The sequence below is a fragment of the Siphateles boraxobius genome, unplaced genomic scaffold (assembly GCF_051911475.1).
Source record: "Siphateles boraxobius isolate OS27281-9 unplaced genomic scaffold, OSU_SipBor_1 120, whole genome shotgun sequence".
Taxonomy (NCBI): domain Eukaryota; kingdom Metazoa; phylum Chordata; class Actinopteri; order Cypriniformes; family Leuciscidae; genus Siphateles; species Siphateles boraxobius.
In genome coordinates this window covers 2,409,701-2,421,706 of record NW_027508723.1, presented here as the reverse complement: position 1 = coordinate 2,421,706, position 12,006 = coordinate 2,409,701, and positions in this window count along the sequence as shown.

Here is a 12,006-nt window from a genome sequence, read left to right as displayed (position 1 = left end):
CACATCATCAGAGGAAACATGATGTTGTACTATTATTATTAGGGTAATAAATGCGAGTCCAGTGGCACAGTGGTTAGTGTAGTAGTCAGATGATAGTGAACACTGAGCTTGTGTTTCTGTGCCATCCCGTGCCGTCTCCTCGTCTCTGATAATGCTTTGCTGAATGCTAGCATCTGACACACAGTTGTGCTTTAGTGGCTTTTCTTCACGCTCATCTTCTCCAAAGGTCTACTCGATTAAAAGGGTAAAGAGAGAGTGATATAATCACTAATATTCATTAAGTATGCAGATCAAAACAATGAGCTGCTGGTCAAAAATTTTTAATAATTAAGATTTTTTTTTTATAATTTGCCTCTTATGCTCACCAATTTATTTAATTAAAATACAGTAATATTGTGAGATATTTTTGCAATTTAAAATAATTGTTTCTATTTTTAATATATAATAAACTTTTTTATTTTATATTAATACATGTTTATTTTAAACTAATTTATTCCTGTGATGGCAAAGCAGAATTGTCCCCCTGTGATGAAAATCAAGCTTTTAATGTTGTTTATATGTCTATGTGGTGTTTTTAATATGCTTTAAGAGAAACCATGTGTAAATTCATAAGTCGACAGCATTGCTGAGTATTTTCTGCTTAAAACTGCAGTGAACCAAAGACAGTCTCAAAAACACGCTTTGAAATCGCTCAGGCCCGGTTCTAGAACCAAATCACTGAGGGTGCTTCTGAAAATAGTGAGGGTGCTTACATAAACATAGAAAATGGCTCCCAAAGTTGTTATCAGTCTGAAAATAGTACCTCAAAATAGGGCTGAGCGACACCTATTGTCTACGACAATATTGTAATTGCTTTTATGTTAAACGATATACGATCTGGCATGATCGAGTAGCCTATGTCCCTCACTTTGCAGAAAACAAACAAAAACATGCCACACATAGCCTATACTGTGATGTTACCATATAGTTCAGACCATGGCAAGTGCATTTAGTGATTTACTGCACGGTTTAAATGCAGCTAGAATGGCCAAAATTCAAAATATGGGGGGAAATGCCCAGTACGAGTTTTTGTCGTTTACATTTATATCTTGCTTGAGCCAATTTCGTATGTCCATGATTAACAATGGACTATTAATATTTTTAGGCTACCTAAAGCCCCGTCTCAGAAAGTCAGCTAACGAATTTCCTGAGCGGGACGCACACACGCAAGCAAAGTGGGCAATTAAAGAGGCAGCTTCACCTATGCGAATCACGATCGCGAAAGGACACACAACCAATCAAATGCATTAAACATAATGCATAAAGCATTATGAAATAATTTCTGATTTGAAAAATCGTCTTAATGGATTTATTTTGTGTATATGTATGAGTGTGAAATCCGTCTGTGTTTCTATTGTCGGTAAAATCTCGTTTACATGTGGGCTATTAAAAATTTCATCTGAGGGTGCTTTCACTTTTGTTTGAGGGTGCTTAGCACCCTCAAGCACCCCCGTAGAACCGGGCCTGAAATCGCTGGTGTTTCTGACGTCACAAACTACCTTGTAACCAATCAGATCAACGTGTGATAGTCAACGAGTAGATCTCTGAGCTGAGTGAGTGAGTGAGTGGAGGCGGGGCTCATTTGCATATTCATAGAACCGCACATACTAAATGAGGCAAGGGTGTCGAGTTACATTCAAGCTATTTTAAGACATGAAGAATTTTTTTACAAAGAAAAAACGTTTAAACGTCATTTTGGTGATCAAAGATGAGTTTTAAGGGATACAATTATTGACTACAGGGGGACTTTAAGTGTCACATGGTGAACGAGAAAAAAAAAGAGATGGGAGGAAAAATTATGCCAATGCTTTTGCGTTCCGCCGAGAAACTTTGCGTTCGCGCACAAGAGGTTTCGCTAACAAAAGTTTTGTTCTCCCAAGAAACTTGCATTCTTTCGCAACAGTTTCGCATTTTCCCAAGAAACTTGCATTCTTTCGCAACAGTTTTGCATTTTCCCAAGAAACTAGCATTCCCTCCCAAAAGTTTTGCGTTCCGCCGAGAAACTTTGTGTTCACTAACGTTTCGCATTGTCCCAAGAAATGTTGCATTCGTTTGCAAAACAGTTCAACATTCCCCAGAGAAAATTGCGTTCACTAGTTCTGCATTCTTTGTGAGTTAGCAAAATGTGTCTCAGGGGAACATAACACATTTGTGAGAGACTGTCTCATATTTTTCCCATCATCTTTAGGGGCTCCGTAGAAATCATTCAAATATGCCGATTTGCTGCTTTCTGATTGACATCATTGCAGCTTAATTTTTTCTGTGGAAACTGTGTACCATTTCAAAGTTTTGGTAAGTATTGAAAAAGAAAATATTTTTAATCAGCAAGGTGGCATTAAATTTAAATAATGGCGTTCGTTACAAAAGTTTTCTATTTCAAATCAATTCTGTTCTTTCAAACATTCCATTCATCAGAGAATGCTAAATGAATATTATATAATATAATTTATAATTATAATAATCATAAATGTTTCTTGAGCAGAAAATCATCATATTATAGTGATTTCTGAAGGATCATGTGACACTGAAGACTGGAGTAATGATGCTGAAAATTCAGCTTTGATCACAGGAATAAATGACAGTTTATTACACTGTATTTTTAATCACACAAATGCAGCCTTGGCAAGCATAAAATATTTTTTTTATTTTATTTTTTTATTGTAATGTATAAAACTTTTGACCGGTAGGTCAGTGATATATAGCTGGTGCAATACTTATTAAACAATTTCTTTGTGCTTTAAATACTTGTGAGAATGACACTGAATAGTCATCAATAAAAATCCTAAATACATACATCATGGCTCAATACGGCAACAAAATACAGTGAAGGGTGTTTGATCCCATTGACTTCCATAGTAGGAAAACGAAAACAATGGAAGTCAAATTCATCAACTGTTTGGTTACCGACATTCTTCAAAACATCTTTTGTGTTCAGCGGAAGAAAAAAATGCATACAGGTTTGAAACAACTTGAGGGAGAGTAAATAATGACAGAATTTCCATTTTTAAGTGAACTATTCCTTTAAGTTGACACTTAAATTACATGTAGGCCTAAATGCTTACGTAGGGAGTTACTCCAGTCCAAAGTCAAACAGTCGATCCGAAAGGAGTCAGAAAGGAGTCAGCAGGGCAAACGTAAGCATGTTGAGCTGAATCCTACATCGCAAGCAGCAAATATTGATTTGCTCGGGGTAGATGAGCTTGTGTGAGCATTATACTGTCAGTCAAGACAGAGAATGGAAAATCAATGATTACAAACAAAAGCTGCAAAGGCAGTGAGTCTGACAAACCTTACCAGAAGCATTCTTCACTTCTTGTAGGCTAATATGGTCTGGAAAACCAATCATTCCTTTTTTGCATAGACACTGCACTTGTGAAATGCATGACTGCATGACAACTGACTTTCTTTATGAGTGAGTGAGTCATTCAATTGAATCATTCAGAAACGAAGCTTCTTGGCGAGTGAGTCATTTATTCATTAATTCAGCCAATTCGTTTTAAGTTTTTTTTTTTTTTATTGACATATCAGTACTTTTCTTAATTTGTCTTCAAGTAGGTCTGGGCTGGCAAACTATATTAAAATGCTGTAAGATACATTAAAATAAATAAATATATAGGCATATTTGGGATTTAGATATTTTGATTAACATAGGCCTAAATTACTTCCTACGTTTATTGTATTGCTTTTTTGTAAATAGACTGAAGCAAAAAACATTTAGTCAGAAAAAGACTAGTAAATTACATGCTGTTTTGTTAGTTTAATGTTCCGATTTTGTGAATCACTGAAATAAACATTTGAATAGGCTATAGCTTATCTTCAGAATTGTAAGAGAATGACCTTTATTCTAAATAAAAACACAGCGAAGTTTATCCACTGATGTCGCTGTTCGAGGTTGTTGTGCTTTGTACAGTATTTCGTTTGATCATTCGTAATTCTGTTTTCTCATCTGAATTTTAAGGAGGGACTGTCTAGAAGTGCCATTTAAGACAGCATTGAAGAAAACATTGAAAACAATGGATGTCTAAGAGAAAGCATTCGCGTTAAAAATCTCGCGAACGCTTTCGGGAAACGCTCGTTAAACGCCAATAAATCACACCTTAGGAACACTGTTGTCATTTACACCATCGTTTTTTCAGAGTGCTCCAATGAACAAATTGTAGTAATGACGCGAACTAGGCCTACTGCAAGAATATTGAATTCACTATTTCTGAGAAATATTCGTACTTACCGCTCTGAGGCGACCGAAGTTTTCATTTTCGAGGCAACTTAAAGGACCAATGAAAATGGCGCAGACGAAACGCGCCATCCAATAGGATCATAGTTGCTATGCGGATGCCGTGGTTATATAACGTATCGACTATGGAGAGGATCTACACACAATTTCTTTCGTGGAAATGTTTTGACGATGTAGAGTATACTTGTATAAAGATTTGTGGTTTGTTGTAGATGAAATAAAAAAAATAGTTAGGGTTCTGTGTTTATATAAATTGACGTAACTTATGTGTGAATGCATTGGGTTCCTCTTTTTACCATTCTTTAAAAACTATCCTGTAGGATTCCCAAAATACAATTGAAAGTTCCAGTTTTTTTCCTGTTATTGAAGTTACATGATGAAATAACTTTTTCTACTCTTACGAAAATGAACCATGGTTTAACAAATTTTTTTTTTTTTATTGTAGTTAGACCATGGTGACCCCAAATTAACCAGGTTTGCTACACTAACTATGGTTTAATCATGTTATTTGTAGTAAAACTGAGGTTATACAATGGTAATCAATCGACCAAAAATGAACCCACCATGATTCCTCACTGAAGGTTCCTCAGTGCATAGTTTCAGTAAATGTGCACATGCTGAAATAGTGCCAGTTATTAATCCACAAGGGTTAGAGTTTATAATCAGTTCTTTCACTCACTTCTTTTTCATTTTCTTTTCACGTTGCTCTTTGGCAAATTCACAGCGTGCACTCTCTGTACTTAATATAATAGATAAATTGCACCCCGTGTTGCTTTTATAACATTTTGGCAGTCATATTAAGTTATTGAAATGAGAGATTTAGTGAGATAGAGTCTTGAGAGCTGGCCTACTTCTGACAGTGTGCATCATGTACACGCATCTGTGTTTGCTCCAATCAAACCCTCGGCTCATAGTGAAGACCGGACTGTTCTCTGGCTCGGAAATAGACAGATGGTAAAATAAGGAATGGATGGATGGAAAGACTAAAGAGGCCATATGGAAATGGATAAATCATTTATTCAAGCTTTTAAAGGGATACTCCACCAGTTTTTCTTATTAAACTATGTTATTCCCTTAACTAAGACGAGTTGATACATACCTCTCTGGTCTCAGTGCGTGCACTATATCGCTCTGTATTGCCGCAAAACTATGTTAGCACTTAGCTTAGCCCATGCATTAAATATGGGCCAAGCAGAGAAGCGACCAAACACTTCCACGTTTTCCCTATGTAAACACAGTTACTCGAGTAGTGTAACTTGACCTGGGCTGGTGACACAAAATAAACCGTTGCGCTTTTCTAAGCGTTTAAAATTGATGACTATATTGTATGGCGGAATACCATAATAAGTGCTTTTGAGCACTTCGACTTGGCGCAATAATATCTTCACTCGTGAAATGTCCTCTTACCGGCTCCCGCTTCCTCTCCCCCTCCCTCTGACATTTCCGTCAATACAACCAACGTGACATGCGCCGGCAGTAGTAGTTCGAGCGGAGTTGACGAAGTAACAGGTTGTTGGAAGCTAGTTTGTGTACAATAATGGTTAAAGCGTGCATCGTAAAGGGTTGTGAAAATAAGGAGAATGTACATAGTGCTGTCATTTTTCACCGAATTCCAACACACCACATACAGAGGAGAGCTTGGTTGAGTTATACGGTTTAAGGCTTATACTACATGTTTCTTTCTGAGCTCAGTCCTTATCTAAATAAAACAGTAACTTTTTATTTCCTGTCTCAGAAGCGCACTGATTTCACAGATATGTTACTCAGCTAAGGTTACTGACACTTCCAGGACAACTAAATACCATGCAAAAGTACACTTACAGCGTTGGGTGATGATCCTCTTTCTTGTGTAAGTGATCTGAATATTGTTGGTGTAGCCTCATCCTTTAGGCGTGTTCCTGTGCAGGTATAGTCCTCCTTTGTGAAATGTTCGGAGCAAACACGCCACTTCTTCAGAGTCATCAATGGTGTTTTGGGATTCTTGTTCAAAGCAGCTAACCAAGCTCTCCGCTGTATGTGGTGTGTTGGAATTCGGTGAAAAATGACAGCACTATGTACATTCTCCTTATTTTCACAACCCTTTACGATGCACGCTTTAACCATTATTGTACACAAACTAGCTTCCAACAACCTGTTACTTCGTCAACTCCGCTCGAACTACTACTGCCGGCGCATGTCACGTTGGTTGTATTGACGGAAATGTCAGAGGGAGGGGGAGAGGAAGCGGGAGCCGGTAAGAGGACTTTTCACGAGTGAAGATATTATTGCGCCAAGTCGAAGTGCTCAAAAGCACTTGTTATGGTATTCCGCCATACAATATAGTCATCAATTTTAAACGCTTAGAAAAGCGCAACGGTTTATTTTGTGTCACCAGCCCAGGTCAAGTTACACTACTCGAGTAACTGTGTTTACATAGGGAAAACGTGGAAGTGTTTGGTCGCTTCTCTGCTTGGCCCATATTTAATGCATGGGCTAAGCTAAGTGCTAACATAGTTTTGCGGCAATACAGAGCGATATAGTGCACGCACTGAGACGAGAGAGGTATGTATCAACTCGTCTTAGTTAAGGGAATAACATAGTTTAATAAGAAAAACTGGTGGAGTATCCCTTTAAGAAGTACAGTGACAGTGGAACCGGCTGTATGGACTGATTTTCACTGATCTGGGCTGCGTTTCCCAAATGCATTGTGGGCCTAAGTTGATCATAGACAACATTGGTGGCAATTATTCTATGATCAGCTTATCTTTTGGGAACACAGCCCTGGGGCCGGTTTCACAAAGCTATTTTAGACCGGTCTATAGTGTCAGACAAGTCTAAAATCTGCTCATAGACTAGTCTAATGCAAGTTAGACTGTTTCACAAAAATAAAGACTGACTTAATTAAGACCAAATAAATTAGACTCTTTTATCCCAGGCTTGGGACCTATCGTCAAGCTGTGGGAACGCCCCTGCCTTGTGCGTCATGAAGCACGTATGGAATCAGTCCAATGGAGAGACGGAACGTCATAGGCGGGTGACGTCATCGATCAGGAAACTATAAAGCACCCCCAAAACACAAGCGCAACAGCTTCTGATAGGCCTGAAGGAAGCGCTAACGGGGATGCTGGGATTATGGCAGAACGACGCAGCGTCTCGTTCCCTATCAGGGAACTAAGGTTACATACGTAACCGAGACGTTCCCTTTCAAGGGAACTCGAGCTGAGTCAAGCTGTGGGAACGCTAATACCCACGTCGCCATAAGAGAAAATGACCGTCATGTGAGAACTAGCGCACAGAGGACGAGAGCACCTGCGCCCCAGGAGTGGAACTTATGTCCAATTCATAGAACTTAACAAATGTATGCAGGGAGAGGACCACCCAGCCACATCACATACATCACTTAGCGATACTCCTTACAACAAAGCTTTAGAAGCAGCCATACTCCTAGTAGAGTGGGCTCGTATAGCCAGAGGTGAAGGCTGGCCAGCCGACTCATAAGCAAGTGAGATTGCCTCAACCACCCACTTGTTCATTCTCTGTTTAGACGCGGGACACCCTTTCCTGGGTGGCCCAAAGCACACAAATAACTGTTCTGATTTCCTCCACAGGGCAGCTCTGTGGACGTAAGCGTCTAACGCCCTAACCGGAGAGAGAAGGTTAAGTTTCTCCTGATCTGACGACACAAATGGAGGAGGGCAGAAAGCCTGCAGCACTGTAGGTCTCACAACATTAGTAGGGATCTTAGGGACATAACCTGGTCTAGGGTAAAGAAAAGCCTTGACCATGCCAGGCGAAAACTCCAGGCACAAGGGTGCAACGAACAGAACTTGCAAATCTCTGATTCTCTTAAGTGAGGAGATTGCAAGAAGAAAAAGAGATTTAAAAGTGAGAAATTTCTCAGAAACTTCCTCAATAGGTTCAAAGGGGGCCAAAGAAAGGCCCTCTAGCACAATGGCCAAATCCCAAGTCGGCACCCTCGTACGAACTGCAGGCCTCAGCCTCAAAGTGCCACGAAGGAAGCAAGTTATAAATGGGTGTCTCCCAAGAGAAACTCCACTGAAAGGGACATGGTAAGCAGCTAGTGCCGCCACATACACCTTTAGTGTGGAGGGGGACAAACCTGCAGAGAAACGCTCCAGCAGAAACTCCAGCACTGCACCTACTGGGCAGTTAACTGGATCCTGCCGGTGTTCTGCACACCAGGAAGTGAAAAGTTTCCACTTCAGGGCATATAACTTCCTCGTGGACGGAGCTCTGGAGTGAAGGATGGTCTCAACAACCTCAGTTGAGAGACCAGATTCTTTGAGCTGGGCCCCCTCAGAGGCCAAGCCCACAGTTTCCACAACTCTGGGCGGGGGTGAAATATCGTACCGCCCTCCTGAGAGAGTAGATCCCTCCTGATCGGAATCTCCAAGGGAGAGCCGTCCAGAAGAGATATTAGGTCCGCAAACCATAGTCGGGCCGGCCAGAACGGGGCTACTAGAAGTAGGATGACCCCGTCCCGGCGAACCCTCTCCAGAACTCCTGGTAGGAGAGCAATCGGGTGAAAAGCGTACAGTCGTGACCTCGGCCACGGCTTAACCAGAGTGTCCAACACCAGAGGGGCTGGCTGACTGATGGAGAACCACAGATGTTGTCTCCTTGGAGGCGAATAGGTCCACCTCGGCGCGACCAAAACTCAACCAAAGGAGCTCCACCACCTCGGGGTGGAATCTCCACTTCCCCGGCCTCGGCCCCTGCCTCGACAGGGAGTCTGCTACCGCATTCAAATAACCAGGAAGATACATAGCTCTCAGAGACTGTAACTTCCCCTGGGACCACAGGAGGATCTGACGGGCCAACTTGTAAAGTGTATGCGACCGCAGGCCCCCCTGATGATTTATATACGATACCACCGACATGTTGTCTGACTGAACTAACACATGATGACCTCTGAGGTCCGCTAGGAAATGTTTCAAAGCCTGGAACTTCGCCAACATCTCTAGACAATTTATATGCCGTGATAGATGATGGTCCTGCCACAGACATTGGGCTGGACGACCACTCATGACCGCCCCCCACCCTGTGAGGGAAGCATCCGTCGTTAGCGTTACGCGACGACAAAGAGCCCCCAACACAGGCCCTTTGGATAGGAACCAAGTTTCTTTCCACATGACCAGAGCACGAAGGCAGCGCCTGGTGACTTTGATCGTGCGGAGCGGATTTCCCCTCTGGGAGAATCCCTTGGTCCAGAGCCATCACTGTAGTGGTCTTATGTACAACAGGCTGCAAGGTATAACGTTGGACGCTGCTGCCATCAGACCCAACAGTCTCTGAAACTGTTTTACAGTGAGTAGCTGGCCTAGTTTTACTTGTTTCATAGCTGAGAGAATCAAAGCAATGCGGGTCGGAGAAAGTCGCGCCCGCATCGAGACCGAATCCCAAGCGACGCCCAGAAAAGTGGTCTTCTGAGAAGGAGATAATACACTTTTCTTTTGCCTTCAGCCTCAATCCAACTATCTGATATGAGCGAGAACGACATCTCGATGCCGAACCGCCATCTGCTCTGTCTGAGCTAAAATTAACCAATCGTCGATGTAATTGAGGATACGAATGCCCTGAAGCCTCAGGGGCACTAAAGCTGCATCCATGCATTTCGTGAAAGTGCGGGGAGATAAAGCTAGCCCAAATGGAAGAACCTTGTACTGGTACGCCTCGCCCCCGAAGGCGAACCTCAGGAACTTCCTGTGTTGTGGAAGGATGGAAATGTGGAAGTACGCTTCCTTTAGATCTATCGTGACAAACCAGTCCTCGGATCTGATTTGTGACACAATCTGCTTGATAGTGAGCATCTTGAATTTTAACTTCCCTACCAAGCGATTCAACAGGCGCAGATCTAAAATTGGACGCAACCCCCCATCCTTCTTTGGAACGATGAAATATCGGCTGTAAAAACAAGACTCCAGACTGGGAGGAGGAACCCGTTCTATAGCCTCCTTTTAAAAAAGCGCTTTCACCTCTTGTTCCATTACCAGAGCCTGCTCGGGGCCCACCACTGTGGGCAGAACCCCTCTGAATTTTGGTGGACGACACCTGAATTGGATAGCATAACCCTTTTTTACTGTGTGCAGAACCCACTGAGATATTTTTGGAAGGCTTTTCCACTCTGCCAGAAATACTACTAAGGGTACCAGTCTCTCGAGACTGGCCTCTGGTGTAACTTGACCCAAAATTCCTATCTCAAAAAATTAGCATATTTCATCCCGACCAATAAAATAATTGTTTTTTTAATAAAAAAAAAAAAGTCAACCTTCAAATAATTATGTTCAGTTATGCACTCAATACTTGGTCGGGAATCCTTTTGCAGAAATGACTGCTTCAATGCGGCGTGGCATGGAGGCAATCAGCCTGTGGCACTGCTGAGGTGTTATGGAGGCCCAGGATGCTTTGATAGCAGCCTTAAGCTCATCCAGAGTGTTGGGTCTTGCGTCTCTCAACTTTCTCTTCACATTATCCCACAGATTCTCTATGGGGTTCAGGTCAGGAGAGCTGGCAGGCCAATTGAGCACAGTAATACCATGGTCAGTAAACCATTTACCAATGGTTTTGGCACTGTGAGCAGGTGCCAGGTCGTGCTGAAAAATTAAATCTTCATCTCCATAAAGCTTTTCAGCAGATGGAAGCATGAAGTGCTCCAAAATCTCCTGGTAGCTAGCTGCATTGACCCTGCCCTTGATAAAACACAGTGGACCAACACCAGCAGCTGACTGTGGGTATTTGACACTGGACTTCAGGCATTTCGGCATTTCCTTCTCCCCAGTCTACCTCCAGACTCTGGCACCTTGATTTCCGAATGACATGCAACATTTGCTTTCATCCGAAAAAAGTACTTTGGACCACTGAGCAACAGTCCAGTGCTGCTTCTCTGTAGCCCAGGTCAGGCGCTTCTGCCGCTGTTTCTGGTTCAAAAATGGCTTGACCTGGGGAATGCGGCACCTGTAGCCCATTTCCTGCACACGCCTGTGCACGTTGGCTCTGGATGTCTCTACTCCAGACTTAGTCCACTGCTTCCGCAGGTCCCCCAAGGTCTGGAATCGGTCCTTCTCCACAATCTTCCTAAGGGTCCGGTCACCCCTTCTCGTTGTGGAGCGTTTTTTGCCACACTTTTTCCTTCCCACAGACTTCCCACTGAGATGCCTTGATACAGCACTCTGGGAACAGCCTATTTGTTCAGAAATTTCTTTCTGTGTCTTACCCTCTTGCTTGAGGGTGTCAATGATGGCCTTCTGGACAGCAGTCAGGTCGCCAGTCTTACCCATGATTGCGGTTTTGAGTAATGAAACAGGCTGGGAGTTTTTAAAAGCCTCAGGAATCTTTTGCAGGTGTTTAGAGTTAATTAGTTGATTCAGATGATTAGGTTAATAGCTCGTTTAGAGACCCTTTTCATGATATGCTAATTTTTTGAGATAGGAATTTAGGGTTTTCATGAGGTGTATGCCAAAATCATCAGTATTAAAACAATAAAATACCTGAAATATTTCAGTTTGTGTGCAATGAATCCAAAATATATGAAAGTTTAATTTTTATCATTACATTATGGAAAATTATGAACTTTATCACAATATGCTAATTTTTTGAAAAGGACCTGTATATATATAGTTTTTTGAAATAGTGAAACTCCTGCTTAGTGACAGACAAAAACACTTGAGACAGATCCACATATAGCGCTTACTGAAGGCATAGAAGCTGTCGCGCTTTTGTTTTGGCGGTGCTTT